The 19,198-nt window shown below is 42.3% G+C and overlaps 2 long non-coding RNA genes across 3 annotated transcripts in view; both read right to left on the reverse strand.

The window, feature by feature from the left end:
* The window catches only part of LOC309378251, an 84,432-nt gene that overhangs the window by 58,907 nt on the left and 6,327 nt on the right, over positions 1-19,198 (reverse strand). For both annotated transcript variants that reach the window (XR_014171948.1, XR_014171949.1), the window contains exon 2: positions 861-964. This is a non-coding gene — a long non-coding RNA (uncharacterized lncRNA). The remainder of the gene's footprint in view (positions 1-860; positions 965-19,198) is intronic.
* On the reverse strand, positions 16,342-19,054 carry LOC309378260. The gene is made up of 3 exons (XR_014171964.1): positions 17,627-19,054; positions 16,614-17,052; positions 16,342-16,454 (listed from the first exon to the last, which is right to left on the reverse strand). It is a non-coding gene; the product is annotated as an uncharacterized lncRNA (long non-coding RNA).

Raw genomic sequence — 19,198 nt, forward strand, 5'->3', positions numbered from 1 at the left:
AGTTATGAAGTAGATAAAAATAATAATGAACTCTTCTGCTTTTTCTAATAACTTGCCCAAATGGTTAGTCATGAGAAAATAGCTTCATGGGGCCAGAGGTCCCTTGTAGTAGGAATCATTTTGAAGGCAATACTTGTTCTCAGACGGATGCCCTGACATTTTTATCTTTTTGTTGGCAATGAATAAAACTTTACAAATTGCGTTGAAGAGTATCTGTACCACAGAGTTAAAATGGCATGGTAGTCATTCCCTCTTTGCAGAATTGGGAGGGGTTAGAGATTTCCAACCAAGAATATTCACTACCACCAACCAGCTCCAAGTTACAGCTGACAGGATTTGGGGATATGGCCAATGCCCAGGGGCTCCTGCAAGTAATGTTTATTCAGTTTTCATCCTGATTTAGCTGTGGGGTGTTTATATATTTTCCCAGTACTGTAATCATTTGTTCATTTCACATTTTTAATGACATTTCTCCATCAAATTCCTAACTGCAAAAGCCCTTTTTTATTTACTGTTTAAAGTGGATTTGTGTACATAGTTCTCTCTTCACATGTTGTATCTTCACAACAAAATTCTAAGGTAGGCTAGCTTGAGAAATTGTGATACAGTAACTGGTCCCAGGACAACCAGTGAGCTTTTGGGTTAAGTGGAAATTTAAACCTGGGAATCACTGGTCATAATCTGACACACTATTGGCTTCCAACATTTCCTTAACATGCTATTTGAACTCCAGTGAATCCTGAATACCGCCTCACAAATATTAGCTTGTTGTGATGGTTCCTTGCCTTTGCCTGCAAGCCTATTGTTGTGGGCTGCCAATTAAGGGATTTGGCGGTGTTTGTTTCTGTGTAGGAAATTACCTTCAGAGAGGGATACAGAGCAGCAATTAAGGTCTTCCCAAGGCTGCCCTAAGTCAGCTGGCCTTCCGAATTACCATCTGGTAGCCAATATAATCTGCTGGCATCTGCATTTAAAGTAGAAACATGTGTTCATTGAGCTTCACAAAAAGGTGTGCGACTAATTCAACAACCCTATCCTTGGGAGTCTGCAGGCCTTGGAGCCTGCTGCCCCTCTTCTGAGCCCTAAGGAGACACTTCTGCTTCTAGATTCTGGTGGCTGTGTACAGACTCAAGAGAGCCCGAAGGAGAGATGCCCCATAGCTGGAAACCTCATTACTCCAAAGAAGTCCACAGCTGCAGAAGAAGGCAGCCTGGATAGCTCAGTTGGTTAGAGCACGGTGCTGATAATGCCAAGGTTCCAGGTTCGATCCCCGTATGTGATAGCTGCATATTCCTGCATTGCAGGGGGTTGGACTAGATCAGAGCTTTCCAAACTGTGTGTCACAACATGTTAGTGTGTTGTGTATAGGTGTGTCACGCTCCCCATGCTCCTCCTGGGGCTGGAAAGGGGTTAGTTTAACCTCTGGCGTGATAGTGAAACTGAATTACTGTGTTGCAAAATGATGCAAAAACTGAATTATGGCACACTTGTCTAAAAAGTGTGTCACCAACATGAAAAGTTTGGAAAGCTCTAGACTAGGTGATCCTCAGGGTCTCTTCCAACTCTACAATTCTATAAACTAAGGCACTAGCTCTTTAAGTAGCCAGGAGACAGGAAAGTCATGTGACACTTTCTGACTCCTTGCTGTAGAGATGGGGAACCTGTGACCCTCCAGATGTTGTTGGACTCCAAATCCAATCATAGCCAGGATGGCCAATAGTTGTAGTTCAACAACATCTCAGGACTCTAGCCACATATTGTCAATGGTTGGACATATGAACAGTACTTGTTTCCATTTGCAAAAGGAGGACAAACAGTCCTCCTTGCTGTTAAAGCTTGCTGGGTAGTCAGCCTGTGTGGATTAGCTGTCTGTCACTGGGCAGAGTGGGAGCCTCTTCCCTCCCCCATTTCTTCCCACCCTGTGTTTATCGCTTGACAAGCTGAGCATGCTGCAAGTGCTTTCGATGAATTTCCTAATTACTCATGGGGCGTGAAGCATTGCTGTATCTTTCCTGAGTTTAATTAATGACTTTACAGATGAGTAGCTGGTTCCAATTCCTCTTTCTGTTCCCGAGGACTGATGATCTCAGACTGATGTTGGTTGCTTCCAGCTTGTCATTGCCTGTGTCAGATACAGATTGGTTGAACTTCAAGGGCAGCTGAGCTGTCCCTACCCTCTATCAGACCACTTCCATGGGACAGCACCAGGGAGATTTGCATTGGCTCCAGCTCTGCTTCCATGTTCAATTCAAAGTGCTGCTTTTGACTTTAAGGGACTAAGTGCCAGTTCTGTTATGTACTTGTCTTCGTACCTTGAGATCTTCAGCAGAGGTCCTTCAGCAGAGGTTACCCCAGCATCTAAGGTGCCCGGGGGAAAGCCTTTTCTGTTGTGGCATCTGAAATGTTGCCTGCCTTGATACCATTGCAGTGCCAGGCAATGGCCTTTTAATTTTTCTAGGCCTTTCAACACAATCAGCTTTCACTCTGTTGATTTTCCACTGATACAGAGCTGCCATTAGAATTGTGTTTCACTTTGTTTTTTAATATAATTTACTTCTGATCTTTACTGCACTTCTGTTCTTTATACCGAAAGCTATCCTTGGAATTATTTGATGGGAGAAGAAATTTCTATTAAAAATAGAAGGAATAAATTTGGGAAATACTTTTCAGTTTGGTTGTCTCTCTGCTTCTTGTTCCTTCTTATGCTTCTGTCCATATCTTGAGCTGCCACCAATATTACTCCTCTCTTCCTCTCTTTCCTTGAGAGTACAGTCATGGGTCCATCCAGCTTGGTATTGTTCATAATGACCAGAAGCAGCTGTCCAGGACTTCAGACAGGGGTCATTCCCAACCCTACCTGGAAATGCCAGGGATTAAACCTGGGACTTTCTGCATGGAAAGCATATAATCTACCACTGAGCTTTGGCCCTATTGTCACATAGCAGTCTCATGCTTGTGCAAGGCACCTATGGTGGCAGACAATAATGCAATGATGGCAGCTCTACCCACCAGAGGACACAGAGATCAAGGTGCTCTTAATGTACTGATTGCTAAGGAGCTCAGAAGAACCAGGCATAAATACAGATGTAGCAACATCTGATTCCTTGTGATACTGTCATAACAAGTGCTGGGCCAGACATTTCTCCTGTTTTAAAAATTAGCAGCAGCAGCAGCAGTAGTATCATTTATATCCCACCCTACTTTCAAGGTATCAGTGCACACAGTTCTCCCCCTCCTTAGTTAAGCCCTACAACAACCATGTGAGGTAGGATAGGTTGAGAAGCAATGACTCACCCATGGTCACCCACTGAACTTTATGGCTGAGTGGGGATTTGAATTCTGGTCCCTAAGGTCCTAGCCTGACACTCTTAACCACCACACTACATTGCCTCCTGTGTATTATTTTTTTAAAAAAACAAAACACCACAATTTCCTACTGATTTATGAGAAAAGAACCTTCCTTCAAAATTTATGAAAGGGGAGAGAAAATTATGGTAAGAATCTCATTGGTAAGCTGCAGGCTTTATGTTGTGCATCTGCACATTCGTAGTGTACAAAAGGGTATTTGGGAGTGTCCTTTCTTTCATTCTGCAAATCATTTTGTCAGTGGTTTCCACTCTGCAGCCTTCTTGGGTGCCGGCTTTTCTTGAAAATCCAATTACATCCTCAGGTAGGCTTTTCTAAATGCACAGGAAGGTGGGGAGGTTGCCTGTTGTACACCTGACAGCTATTTTTTAAAAAAGAAGCATTTTTACTAATACTAAGAAGTGCTGTTTGAAATATATTGCTTGAAATATATGCTATGGCAAATAAACTATTTTTAAAAGGGGGAGACAAAAAAACTAATACTAACAAATCTTTTTATTATTAAAGAAACTTGCACAGACAAAAATATTTTAAGGTAAATGGAAGTACTTCCCTTAAAATAGAAACAGGGGCTGGCCACCCCAATCTCAGGTGCTCAGTATTAGCTTCCCCAGTTTTCTGTGCTTCAAATAAAATGTAGGTGACAGCCTCACAAAGTAACTGCTCTCAAGGTGTTTGGTTTTTTTTCATATCAGAAGTATACATGGCTGGGCAGGGGGCTGCAGTGCAGAGCACTGGAGAAACATTTACTGGAAAGACAAACCACACATGCCACCCTCAGCTACCTTCCAATTCAGCCTTGCACGAACTGAAATTATAAAGAAATTCTAAAATGCTCTGAGAAAGAGGTATACACATAGACAAAGAACACTTTCAAGAAATTGGAGAATAGGTTTCTGTGCAGCACTTGTCATAACTCTCCCCAAACTGATATTGTTCAATAAAAACTATGACTCTTTCAACTCTGCCTCTGGTCTTATGAAGATTACTGGGTAAGGATCTTTCCTGCCACCCACTCCATTACTCAGCTCAGGTGTCTTCATGGTGGTGCACACAATGGAAGGCTGGGGTGAATTCCCCCCCCCATAAACCCCAACATGGTTCCATGTTTGGCGTATCCAACACCCACCACGCAGGACCATCAGGAGGGAAGTTCTAACAGCCATCCCAGTTATTGCTAGTGTGATAACCAAGCAGTGTCGCTGCTGTGATGCAGAGGGTGGAAGATTGATGAAAAGGTTTGCTGGCAAAATAACCACCAGACACTGGCAATCAATCACATCAGCACAGGGGAAAGGGGGCTTGCATGAGACGAAGGGGGCTGTGAAAAATCCAAAATCTCCAGGGGCATAAACACATCAGGCAATTTCCTGAACGAAGCCCTTGGTCCATGTACTAGTTACTCTGATTGCCCTGCCTCAGGTGTGTGTTTGGCTCTATTTTCCTCGGAAACCATAGCTTCTTTCTGTGCCAAGCTTGGGCAGTCCCACTGAGCTATGGCTTTATCTACGGCTAGGGCCAGCCCTACCATTAGACAGGGTGAGGCAGCCACACAGCCAGCTTATCCTGGGAGTCCTGAAAGGGCAGCAAATTGCTATATTGTTTAATTTATTCTTACTGTACTTTCCCTGCCAGGGAGGGGAGAGGCACTTGTAGGATTTTAGATTTTATTTTATTAAATGATTTAGCACCTACCTTTCAGAGCACAATTGCCCTCCAGAGGCATTGCACAACATTCCATAAAAATATTATTGCGATAATAATACATAGGATAATTGTTTCTGCCTCGAGTGGTGCCAACCATAACTTGACCAGCAATAGAGCACTATGCACCTTGACATTAGGCAGCAGGAGGGAGGGGGCAGGGCATTTGCTGCTTTAATTCATGCCAATCCTATACACACACACTTCAGTGCTGGTTGATATGACCATGAGCGCTGACTATTATTTCAATGGCAGTCAGCTCTGCAAGTTCCTACGGCAAAAGTCTACTTCTGGTTTGGTTTTGTTGTTTTTAATTATCAAGGGATCTGAACTCCTGTTTGAGGGAACACAACCCTTTCTGGATGTAAATTTCTTCCCACATTCCTAAATAATGGCTTATGGAAGCCAGTGCTGGACAAAGCACTAGAACACTTGTGCTATATGTGTAGAGTGGTTTTATCTCACTGTGTATGATGCCTTCTGTGCATGACTAATGTGAGAGCATCACTGTGTGTTCAAGTGTGGATGCCATCAAGAGCTCCATTATGATTGGTGGAGCAGTTACAGTATAAGAGTCTCTATGGCTTGGCTGTCATCAGTGGCGTAGAGTGGGTTGTCAGCACCCGGGGCAAGGCAAGTAATTTGCGCCCCCTAACCCGTGGAGCCAGGTAGGGGCAGAGAGCTGAGAGTGCGAGCGCGCCCACCCCCGATGTTGCGCCCGGTGCGGCCGGCCCCCCTGCACCCCCCACGCTACACCACTGGCTCTCATTTAAACTTCCGTTGCATCTTCCCGATCCCTTCCTCTGTTACAGTTTCTTCTTATCTCTTCTCTTCTCTTCTGGAAAGTTTTATTGAGACTTTTCATAATACATTACAAACTAATCTAAACAAACTAATCTGTCTGGCTATTATCTTCTGTCAGCCGGAGCTAACAGAAATATCTTCAAATCCGTCATGCCTCTCCTTAGCCTTTACAGTGCTCTTGATGTTGCCACCGTGTGATCATAATACCAAGTAAACAGCTTGGGACCAGGTTTCCTGAAAGATCCGCTTCTTCTACAAGTAGTGTCCCATTTCTTGAGGTCTTCTTTGGAAACCTCCCTAAAGGTTTCCCCCCCCCCCGATAAAGTATGGCAGGTGGTCCCTAAGGAGAGGACCTTTTCCGTGGTGGTGCCCCATGTATAGAGTGCCCTTACCAGAGAGACTCACCAGGCACTTACAGACATTTAGGTACTAAAATATATTTTTTATTAACTCAGGCCTTTAAACATACAAAAGGCATAGATTTTGTGAACTTTTAACAATATTGCATTAGTTACTATACCCCTTGCTGGTTTTATATTGATTTTTATGCTTTTTGTGTTTCATGTTATATTGATTTTATTCTGCTTGTGCTTTTAGGTGCTGATTTGTATTGTCGGTAGCTGTGGGGGGGGGCAGGTAATATTTTTAGGATTGTGACTTTATAGCAATGGAACTAATAACATAAACATAAGCACTGGCATAGCACAGCTGTCTTAGAAAATAAAGTTACTGGGCATTAAAACAAAACGTATCCTTAAGGTAAAGTCCTTCCTCTTACTGTAAAATGGGAAAGCTGGGTCATATGAGAACAATTCTCAAGTAACATACACATTTAGATCAACACCCCCTAGTAATTCAGAGCTCCAGCTGTCAGGTTAGATGTAGAGTGAACAATAAATGCATGTCCATTGAAGCAGACATGCTAAAAACTTTCAGATATGCAGTCTATTGCAATATATGTAGTTTTCAGAATGAGTGAACCAATGTAAATATTCATAATTTGTATAGCTTTGGCACCTAGAAACTTCAATACAAAGCCAAGGTCATACACACACAAACATAATGCAAGCTTGACACCAGCCTAAAGTACTTCATAGGCTACAATTATCCCATAACATGAGATGTACAATAATTTTTATTTCTATATCCTAATAATTTCTTATAGCCAGGCCCCAAGTCATGAGCTCTTCGGGGTAATTGGGGGAGGGTACAATAAAACTGGACAGCAGGCAAAAAGGAAGCCTGGAAAACAGCCCTCTCCAGGTGTTCTGCACCTTTAGGTGTGGGAGAAGGTATCCTTAAAAAGATGAAGCCCAAAGCTGAATTCAATTCAAAATGCTCTAGGCTCAAATAAATACTTTTGTGCACCTGGAAGACTCCTCTCCTCTCCTTTCCTTTCCTTCTTTTGCTAAATGCCAAATTATCTAATACTAAACCTCCGATTTTGGCAATTAGTTCTTCAGCAAAGATGCTGTATCTTCAAATTATCCCACTTACCTGTCACATCTAGCATTTTGTACAGAGCGTTTCATCTTCCTAACTAGCTCATATTTTGTCATTCTCGTGTTTCCCCCCCCCCCCCTAGTCATCACACTTACTGTTTTCACATTGTCCTGTTAGAACAAACTTTCAGCTAGCTCTGAACTCCATCAATCTGTATCTACCTGTAGGTTTATTGAAGTTCAGAGCTGGAGAACTATATAGTATGGCAAGAGCAAAATTAATTGAATTCTGAACAGCCACCTGCCCTGCCTGTTGCTTGCTTGCTTTCTGGGTGTCCTGTGCCTAACATCATTATACACAATGTCAGTTCCATTTTTTTAATCAGCAAGGTCAATAAGCTGTCCAGCAGCAGGTCACTGACAGAATTTCCAAAGAAGCAGGGAAGCTGTCTGGACAAGGAATCACACCAAACAAGGAACAGAATGACATGTTGCGACAGCTAGGTGCCAATAGAACACTTTTCAGTATCAGTCCCTGCTACCCCAGCATTTCCTGGTACATCAGCAATGCCCTAACCTAGACTCAATGAGAAAAGGCCGCATGAGGTTCCTTGTACTGTAGTTCAGCAGGGGGCTGACCCAGGGTCAAACTCTCACAACAGGGTAGACATAACAAAAAACAGGGAACCTCAAGAGAGACCTATTAAGATCAGTTGTACCCAGTTAGATCCTTGTACACACACACACACACACACACACACATTCCTGGTCATCCTCTGGGCTGCAAGATACACCTTCTCCCCTTGGGTAAATTCCACCTGAATTGTCTCCTCAGACAATTTCACAAAGCATTATCTGCAAAACCTTTGGCTTCATATATCTAAATGAAGTGTGTACTGTAATTCTTCCCCTCAGAATCCCTGGAGTATTCTTAATCAGCTGAATTTCACATGGTATAACTATGTAATGTGATCCAATTTAGCAAGGAACCAAAGATTAATGATTCAGACAAATAAAACCATTTATCTGTGTTTGGGGAAATTAATGATTTAAGGCAACAAAACACTGCTGCGAGAAATATTTTCTCTGTATTCATTATATATACTGCCAGAGCTATAATAGGTAACGCTAACAATCATAAATGGTCACAACTTCACAAATGGAGTCCCCTAAAATAGCCATAAATTGTGATTATTCCAGGAATAATAGTCCCCTGATCTCTTAAAGCACAGAGCCCTCAGTTGTAATCTTTCCAATCACTCTAACCTTCTACCATTTGTTCTAGTTGCTCTCACCTAAAAGCTTTTATAGAAATAAAGAAGTATTACATGGACTCTTGTGTGGCTTATTGCTGTCCAAGGGCACTTCTGTCACTCTTTTTAGGTGGAATTCACATACCAGCACATTCAAGTTGTGCAACTGAAATTCATTTGGAACTCTTGTACAACAAACCCACTGTATACTCAGAGTTTTCGGTGTCTCATGAATTTATTCTGATATTTAAGGGCTTCTCCAGATGACCTTATTGAGCAGTCATTCTGATTTGCTTGCCCAAAATGTATGCAGAGGTGAGGCTATGCCCAGCTTTTATTAAGTATTTGTTCTGATATACAACAAGGATTTGTCCTGGGTGGAATCTACCCACATATAAAAAACACTGTGAAAATGCTTTTTTTAAAAAAAACATTTTGAAAAATATATTGAATTTGTCATAGCTCACCATCGCCATCTAGTGTCACATTCGTATACTGCACTTTACAACACACTTAAAATGTTTTGTTTGCAGCTGTATAGCTGAGTCCCTGGTTTCCTTGTTCGGTGTTTATGCATTCTCTTTTAAATCATTTGTTCATTCCACGCTTTTCAGTGCCTTTCCCCATCACTTTCCAAACCGTAAAAAGGCCAGTTTCTTTTTTTTTTAGTGGATTTGTTGCATAGGAGAGAGCTGTAAACCACTTTAATTGCACTGATCTATATTTCACAGTATGTGCTTGAATCCCGCCTTCAGAGAGTCTGGAGACACCCTAAAAGATTCTCTACATTTGATTCCTGGCTCTCTCATAGGTTTGCTGTTTAATTTTGCTCATCTGTAAGGAGACCAGCAACACCTCCATCTCAAGTGGCACATGTGGGCAACCTGCTACCCTCAGAGGCCCTCAGTGTGGCCTATACATTTGCCGCTGAAATATTCTGCCTTTTTGCCAGATTTACACCCCTTCAAGTCTCTGTGCCATAATCCCCATGCAAACTGTGGTCCTCCCAGCCTCTCAAACTGATAGGGGAGGGTGGCAGGCAGGCAGGACCAGCCCTGTATGTTATTTTCCACATGCAAGTCATGCTCCCTCTAGCCTGCAAGGAGGGTTGGAGGGCCTACTATGTGATTGTAATTTGTGTCTCTGGCTATGTCCACCAGCACACAATGGCTCTCAGGTGCAAAAAAGGTTGCTTTCCCATCATAGAAGCCCACAAGAATTATTTCATTCAATACATTGTGTAATCAGATACCATGGCATTCGGAGACACAAACATTTATTTTATAATGGAATTCACAGCAAGTGTTTTTGCAGTAAAACAATAACATGAAATAGACCCTCAACCAATCATTTCCCTATTTTATCCTGACCCTCTCACACAGCTCTGAAAAGAAGTCACATTTTCAAAAAATCACACCAGTGTGTTTGAATATCTGATTAACAGGAGAAAGACTACATGCAATATCCCACACATCTTATACTAGGTAGTTTTTTGAATGCCCCATGCAGCTGCTGCAAGAACAAGAAACAATGGCAATTATTTCTTTGAATTGGTCTGAAACACTATTTTGTGCCCACTAAGTTCATCTATATTATTGCACTGCTATTTAATACAAGACATTTCCTGAATCTACAACAATCTGTCACTTAAAAAACAAACTCTACAATGTAATTTCTCTCTCCTTATTTTAGGGGATTTCATATTTCTTTCTCTCCCCTCCCCCTTATTATTTTTCCATGTTTTAGCAGCTGCATCACATTGATGATAATTGTTAGTTCCTCTTTCTGGCTTTCTTATTCAAATTCATTTCAAACTGGTTCTGTTTCATCCTTTCTAGACAAATCCCAAGTTTCCTTAACTGCTCTGTTCACAGAGAGGGTAAAACATGAAGTGCATAGATGAATTGAACAGTGTTGGGTCTGGATGTCACCGCATGTCTGACTCAGCTGTGTTAGAGTGCTGCTGAATAAATGATAAGTTCCTGCATTCATATTTATTACTTGGACAATATTGATTGCTTCCTTTTTGTTTGTGAAAGAATGCATTTTGATTCATAATGCATTACTCTTTTGTCCTAGAGCAGTGGTGGAAGATCTGGCCCTAAGGAGGCCCAAGAGACCTACCCATCTGGCCTGCAAGGCCATTTCAAACAAACCATAGCCACCTGCCCTGCACCTGACATCATCTATGGAGTTGTGTGGGGCAGGTAAAGATGTGGCTCCCTGCCCAAAGCGGAGTTTGCAGGCCCACCCTGCCACACTGGTGGAGCCCTGTACCTTTTCAGGAACCTCCAACCAGCTGATCAGTGGCACAGCAGATCATCTGTGCCTGCAGAGCACTGTGCCTTTGCTCCACTGTTTGATTTCAAACCATTGCAGGCAAAGAAACTCTGGTCACCTGAGGCCATTGTGGTATCAAGGTGATTGACAGGTTGGCATGCAGTGGGCACATATGGATCCATCCTGTCAGCCAGATCCATTCCCCCACCCCTGCTCTAAAGCTTTGCCTTTGTAATCACACCTCACATAAAACTGACAGGAATCATACCGAAGTTCTTTTCTACAGTTAATTCTCCCTTGTGCTGCCCTCCATTGCCACCACAATTCTCCGGCCTGGTCATGAACTTCTGGATCCTACAAATGTAAACACAAGAGTAGGTCCCAGATCAGCAGTAACTCACAAGGTGCCAGTGAAGTGAACTCTTTATTCAAAGAAACAAAACAATTCAGGCCTAGTGAGCACAGCAACTCTTCCCTGTAAATCTGGCTGCAATGAGGCAGGTGCAAGGTCCTTGCCTTCCTACAGCTCTGTAAGTCTCCTCCTCACCTGGGTCCTTCCCAAGCAACCTGAGACTTCTTTGCCCTATTTGTCTTTGCTCTGCCCTCTTCATACCTCTGTGGGGTCTAGGAGACCAGCAGGGAGAGGAGGTGGTCACAGCAGGAAGGGGAGACTCGTTGGCTTCTTCCGCAGACTGCCTTTTGGCTTTACCTCCTCCCAGCCTCTGCTTCCACTTCTGATTCTAGACTGCTCTCTGCCACAGCCTCTTTCTGCTCACTAAACCCTGATACCTCTCCATTATCTAGCACCTCCTCCTCCCAGTCTACTCCCTCTTCTCCCTCTGACCACTTATTGTCATCCCACTTCCAATCCCTTGGCTCTGAGCCTTCTTCCCCTGGGGGTTCTCCAGCTGGTGCCTCCTACCACTCCTCTACATCAAGCCAGTCCATGACACATACGCATGAAAGCTAAAACAGTATAGGGGGCTGTAAGTTCAGGTTCTTGTTCTGCTGTGGACAAATCTTTGGGCATATTGTCTTTCAGATTAATTTCCCCATCTATAAAATGAGGGAAATAGTGGCACACCACTTGATGGGCTTTTTTATGTCGCTACGATAAGAAAATGATGTTGCACATTAAAAGAGTTGAGCAACTTGTTTAAAATAATGTGCATTGGTCTTTTTCTGATAATGGCTATTTCTAGCGGGTCACTATTCCTAGAGTGCTCAGTGAATGATATACCAAATAAATCAATTCTATTGATTTGAATGAAATATTAATGTGATGATGGCATGCTTCAGTAACACAAGAACTTGGGTTCCAATTTGACATTCTTTTCCAGTGTCCTCTGCAACTGACTCACCAGTAAATAGCAGGCTGCCTGGCTCTGTGTTTATTTAAAAGTGGTATTGGGTATCTTCAAAACTGAATGGAAAAGACTACACAGAAAGCTCCATGTGCGCATGGATGTCCTGCAAGCACACTGATAATGATGGAAGGTCAACAACAGGGTGGGAACCTGTGGCTTTCCATGTGTTTTTGGACTCCATCTCCTCCAGCCAACATAGCCATAGGTCAGGGCTGGCGGAAGTTGCTGTCCAGCAACAGGTGTGAAGCTATGGGTTCCCCAACCCTGATCTACAATGTGATTGGTAATACCTCCGGTTGTGGAGGTATTACCTCCAGTTGCGGACAGGATCCATTCCAGAGCTCCGGTCGGATCCCGAGGTTTCTGCAACTGGAGAGACCGCTTCTGTGCATGCACACAGCACAGTAGAGCGCTTCTGCACATGCGTGCGCGGCAAAACACTTCTGGGTTAGCCACTTTCTCAACCCGAAGTTTACGTTACCCAAGGGTAACATAAGCCGAGGTGCTACTGTATTGCTTGCTTTGGCTATGTAGTTTGTTGAAAACTGGGTTACTTTATTCTAAATAGCTTTATTCTAAGTGAGAGTATGATCTAAACCAAGGTGCATAGTTCATCTTGACATATAATTCAGATTCAATAAGCTCTGCTAGCTCAGTATATTTGCCTGGTGACAAATTATTCGAAATGTTCAGCATTTGTTTTATACAGGATCATCACACTATTCACAGGAATTTATCTTCAGTCTATTTCAGCTGATACAGAGAATGAAATACAAAATGTTGTGTTCATCTCTGATTAAAAGAAACCAGACACTAGTACTGCTCATGAATACACCCAACTGTTCCAAACGCACTTCCTTTAGCAATTTAGCATACAAGATGCAACTACATGGTGTATTTCTTCTTTGAATCAAGCAAATATCTCCCCCTGCCCTCAGTTATCATTCTTTTAGTACTATTCATGTGAGAATTCTGTGCATTCTTATCTGCAAATGTACATTCAGAGACCACATCTCAAGGCAGACAAAAACCTTAACGTGCAGCTAGTGCAGATGTTTCTGCTGCATATCACACATTTGACAAGGATTTAGCTCTCCTGCTACAGTGAGAAAATTGCATCTCTCCTCTAACTCAGAGATAGACCCCTTAGTAGACTACTTTAGGAAATTGCTGTTCAAATACTATCTTCAACACCCATCCTTAGGCTGTGATCTCTAAGCACTCTTGCTTGGTGATAAATTTCATTGAAATCAATGACAAATTTCTTCCTCAGCTAGAGATGGAGGAGAAATTAGATAGTTTGCATGTAAAGGCAAACTTACCTAATTTACACTTTCCAAAACACAGCCATCTTTTAAAATTCACACTTCTGAGAATTTTGCAGTACAGCACTCGAATCAAGTAATGTGTACAGAAATGGATATACTAGTGTAAAGTGACTATAAATGCACACATTAGTGAAAATAGCATATAAAAATGCATTATATTGGAGAAAAGTGCTTGCAAAAAAATGTGTAATTAGTCAAAAAGGCATGCAAAAACGTTTTTATCAGGAGAAATTTACACTAAAATGCTAATGAATGTTCATGTTCATGTGGTTTTTTTCATGCAGACATTGCTAGAGCTGTGTGGGGCTGGCACATATGGAAACAGCTCCAATACCACTGTCCTGATCAAACAATCTCTTCACTGGGCAAAAACAGATGAAAATAAACTGCCTGCTCAGTTTCACATCATATTTTTGACAAGCTTAGTTGCCTATTATAAAAAGACTTGCTGCTTACTGGACTCTAATGGAAGGGGGGAAATCATTTGCTCTTTGGATAGACTACAGGGTGGTTATTGTAGGCTGCTTTGCAATGACTGATTAAAATCTCTCCATCTGCCAAGTTTGCATGGAGCTGCAAACTTCATGGGCTGCAGATTAGGTTATAACATATATCGCAAATATTAAATCACTAAAAAAGCCAACCAACCAAAGAAATTATTGGACTCGATAAAATTATAATGAACAAATAATTCTAGAAAATACATAAAATTAATTACAGTCAAACTGTTGTGGACTGCCAGCACTAGGACTGTTATACTAAATTTTGGTATTTGTTTTTTCGTTTTCCATATTACCAGATGAAGAAAAGCATCCAGCCAAGGCCAGTCATATTCCTCTGTGTTTGTAAAATAAAACCAAATTGTGCCACACACTCAAAAACAAGTCATATCTATGCCAGCCCAGCATCGCCTTAAACTTGCGTATCAATTTCTCAAGTAATGTTATCTCTCAGATCTGGTACCAGGAATCTATAATCACTCTATGGAGGTCACACCAGGCCTATGCCATCAGTGCTCTGTTTGCTTATAACAAAAGGTTTATCAGCTCCCAAATTAGCAGGTCTCTGTCCTGCCCTAAAAAATAAATAGAGCCAATTGCAGAGAGGGTTGTATTATAGTCTGCCTTGCAATAGCGCTAATTCCATTAAAAACCCATTTCTGTCCCCACCACATGTGAAGATATGTTCCAATAACCTGATGCCCTCTTCAACATAGTGGAGAGGATCTAGGGCTGATAACAGATTAGGTGATGTTTACCATACCACTACAAACCCTTCTTGATGGCTACTTGCCAGGGCTTGTCAAAAGCTGCCTGATCACATGAGGAGACAAACTCATCAAGTAGTAACAGCTATGGAGCGATTTAAAGCAGCCCTCATGGTATTTACCGGTATATTGTGCAAACCAGCCCTTAGTCAATGTGGTGTTTTCTTATATCTACATAAGGATAATGTCTAAAATGTTGGTTGAGAATCTCATCAAGTTTCAGCAAGCTATTTCTCCAAAAAACTACTTTTATAAAAATCACTATGCATAAAAAGAAAAGCCGTAGGCATTCTACTTTAGTTCATTTTCACTTGATGAATGAATTCTTTTAAGAAATTGTGCAATGTTTGATACATCTTTCAGGACAGGTTCAGCAGAGTGTGTGTGCACATAATACTTTCTAGCAGATGCCGCACAGTTAGCTCTTGCAGAGTCCACTATTCCATCTAATTTCTGAGTCACAGATGACTTTGCAGCCAATCTATTTTTACTATTCCCTGACAGAGAGCTATCTATACTGATGTATAACACCATTTATATAAACAGGCTATTTCCACAGCAGGTATCCGAGCAGATTCAAATGGATCATTTTTCAAAAAGTGTTTCTTTATAAATGCCCTGCTTTCCATTGCATTTAGACCAATACAAAGGCCTGAAAGAGATTGTATCAGCATTAGAATTCTTGTTTTGTTAAACGTGTGTCATTAAATAGGAGAGCCAAAGGAAGGTACATTCTCAAGAACCAGCATCTATGTTTATCTAGGTGCAAATTAATGCAGGAACAGCGGTATTTATGCAGCAAATACAATGTGAATAGTGGAGTTTAAAATTACAGTAATTTTGTATTTATGCGGACAAAAATGGCTCTCGGTTGTCTCAAAGTAATCTCATGCCACATGTCCTCAGTAAACAAACACATGCCAAAAATACTATCCATCTGTAGATGGGTGGAAAGCTAATGATCTTTCTCATCCACCTACAAGTGGGTCAGCATCTTACATAGTGGGTGTTGGTCACATCTCTGTTGAATAGAGATTAAAACTATTCCAGGATGGCTGGAACTAACACTTCTTGGGCCATGTGGGTGTTAGTTCCTATGAGCTTCTTGTTGCAGTGTTCATTGTTGCATTCTCAGATGGTTCCCTTGCAAAACAAACAAACAAACAAGCAACTTGTTCTTCTCACACAGACATCAATATAGGCATGTTGGATGAAGTGCTATTAGCATTGAGTTAGATGAATATTCAGTTAATTGAATTTAGGTATCATTGAAATGAATGGGGCAAGTTTGAACAGTGGAACAGATTCCCTTGGGAGGTTGTGGACTCTCCTTCATTGGAGGTTTTTAAGCAGGGGTTTGATGGCCATCTGTCTTGGGTGCTTTAGCTGTGATTCCTGCATTGCAGGGGGTTGGACTAGATGAACCTTGGGGTCCCTTCCAACCCCTTTATTCTATCATTCTAAGTTTGTTCCCATTGAAATGAATGGGACTTCTAATTTGTAAGTCAGTATCTGCCAGGTCAGTATCTGCCAGGTCAGTATCTCTTTGGCACCATTGTCCATGCAACAAGGGCTGCCTCAAATTATTTCCTGAGAGATCTGCCACATGTACAGTTCCTCCCAGCCATTGTCAATTGAACCTGCTAACTGCTGTAACTAGAATCAGTGGCGTAGCGTGGGGGGTGCGGGGGGGCCGGCCGCACTGGGCGCAACATCTGGGGGTTAGGGTTAGGGGGCGCAAATCCACGGGTTAGGGGGCGCAAATTACGGTACTTGCCTTGCCCCGGGTGCTGACAACCCACGCTACGCCACTGACTGGAATGGCAGTCTTTCTTCTCTACATAGCCCTGGGAATTTTCCAAAATGAAAGGGTAGCAGTTTGTAGGCTACTGCTATTTGGGCTGCCAGTGCATTAAAACCCTTATCTACATATGCTCTGCTTGCTGTAGCAGTAGGCTCTCCTGGTCTCTGGGCTATAGCATTAGCTGTAATGCAGGAGGTGCTATAAGCTTGTCTTAGCAATACATTTGTGCTGTGTTTAGCTGAGATCATGAGATAGATTAAATGACGTCACCAGTGGAGGAGGGTCCACTTGGGCTAGTGGGATACAGCCCATCCAAAGAGAATGTCAAGTAGTGTGGTGTAGTGGTTAGAGTGTTGACCTGGAGACCAGGATTCAAATCTCCACTCAGCCATAAAGCACACTGGTTGACTTTAAGTCTCTTAGCTTAACCTATGTACCTCACAGGTTTCTCTTCAGTGAAAACATGTTCCCCTCTTTATTTTCAACTTTCTTGGGCACATGAAACTAACCACAATTACCTTGAATTTCTGCTTAACCCTCAAGAAAGAAGGGTATTTTCACTGGCCAGGTTTAATTCAAACCCATCAAACCTCCTCTGGGGAAGATTCTCAGGCAGGGTGGAAGGAGAAAGAACTTGCCCATGTGAAGACCACCTGGTGGAAACCCTTACACATATGGTTCTTAATTGTAAACTATATGCTGATCTCCGTCAGCAATTTCTAGATCAAATCTGTATCCCCAAATGGAAACCAGAGTTGGAGGTCATACATTTTCTATTACTGGGGAATGATTAGGAGCTCACCAAGTTAGTGGCTAAATATCTCTATTTGGTTTTCTGTCGTCGAAATATACTGCAGACGTCTGATCTCCCTGGAGACCTAGCGATGTGACGATAAACTGCTCTGCCTCCTAAATATTTTGTGCCACTGGGGAAGTGGTAATTCTGTACTGATTTGTTTTTGGTGTTTGTATGTGATGCCAATAAAAGGTTTGATGATGATGATGATGTACCTCACAGGATTATTGTGAGAACAAAAGGGAGAGGAGAAATGTGTGTGCCACCTTGACCTCCTTGGAGGAAAGAGGGGATATAAGTGTAAAAATGAATGAAGCTATTTTCAAAAACAAATTCCACCCCAAATCTCAAAGCCACATGCTCTTTCAACACACATTTTATACTTCTATTTGGACTCAGAGACACCCTGCAAATATTTCTGCCCAAACCCAAAAATATAGCTATGGCAGAGAATGTGGGGTGCGAAGCGGTGAGACTTGTTCTAGGAGAATGTGGGTAGAAGTGGCCAAGGGTGTAAACCCACAGCATTTGCACAGAATTCAACATGTGCTCACATGCCCCAAATGGTTGGCAATCCCTACAGTGACAATTAGGGATAACAGCAGCCATCTGTAGGATTGTCCTGCCTGTCTTCTTTTTCCATTTATTGTATTATTCAAGGGGTCTTACCCAGTGCTATTTTTCTAGAAAAAGAAGTGTCCGAACTCACCATGAACTCACCCTTGTTCTCTTGTAATGGCAATGGCGCCCACCTGAGAGGTGCCAGAACTGAGTACTAGTATGTTCTGGCTGAAAAAAAGCACTGGTCTAACCACCACCCTGAATCATCCATACCTAGTCACAGGAGCAAAATGGCAAATGTCTCCCTTTCTCAAAGACAACAGTTCCAAAACCACTACAATAGCTATTCTGCGCTATCTACACAAGTGGGAAAGAACTAAGCAGTCACACCAGTAATTCACAGTCATTCTTTATGTGTTGCTACCTGGAAAATAATTGTTTAGGGTCAGATCTAAGGGCAGTTGTGTCACTGTGGTGTCACAGTTTGTGGTAATGTGCTGACATCATCATGAGTCAGTCCAAGACACTAGACCAGCAAAGTCATGATGGTGGACACTACTGTATCAGCACTAGTTCCCATTTTGAGATAAGGAACTTTGTTATCTAAATCATTAGTGACACTGAAACAAAGGCACCATCAGCACTATACATTTAAAGCTGTAATGGCTTCCCCCAAAGAATCCTGGGAAATGTAGTTTGCTAAAGGTGTTGAGTGTTGTTAGGAGACCCTTATTTGCCTGACAGAGCTGAAGTTCCCCAACTTCCCCGGGAAGAGGGACTGGTTGTTATAGTACTATGGAAATGGTAGGTTTGGGAGGGGAATAGGAGAAGAAAAACTATTATTATTATTGTTATTATTATTATCAACAACAACAACAACATCATCATCATCATCAAAATTTAAATATCACCCTTCACCCAAAGATCACAGGACAGTGGCCATCAGCAGGACAGAATGGATTTAGCCACTTGCTATGTGAAAGTTTGGGGATGTGAGTGGCGCTGTGGGTTAAACCACAGAACTTAGGACTTGCCGATCAGAAGGTCGGCAGTTCGAATCCCCACGACAGGGTGAGCTCCCGTTGCTCAGTCCCAGCTCCTGCCAGCCTAGCAGTTCGAAAGCACGTCAAAGTGCAAGTAGATAAATAGATCTCCCACCTCCAGTGGGAAGGTAAATGGCATTTCCGTGCGCTGCTCTGGTTCGCCAGAAATTGCTTAGTCATGCT

Source organism: Podarcis melisellensis, assembly GCF_964234715.1.
Source record: "Podarcis melisellensis genome assembly, chromosome: 9".
NCBI lineage: Eukaryota > Metazoa > Chordata > Lepidosauria > Squamata > Lacertidae > Podarcis > Podarcis melisellensis.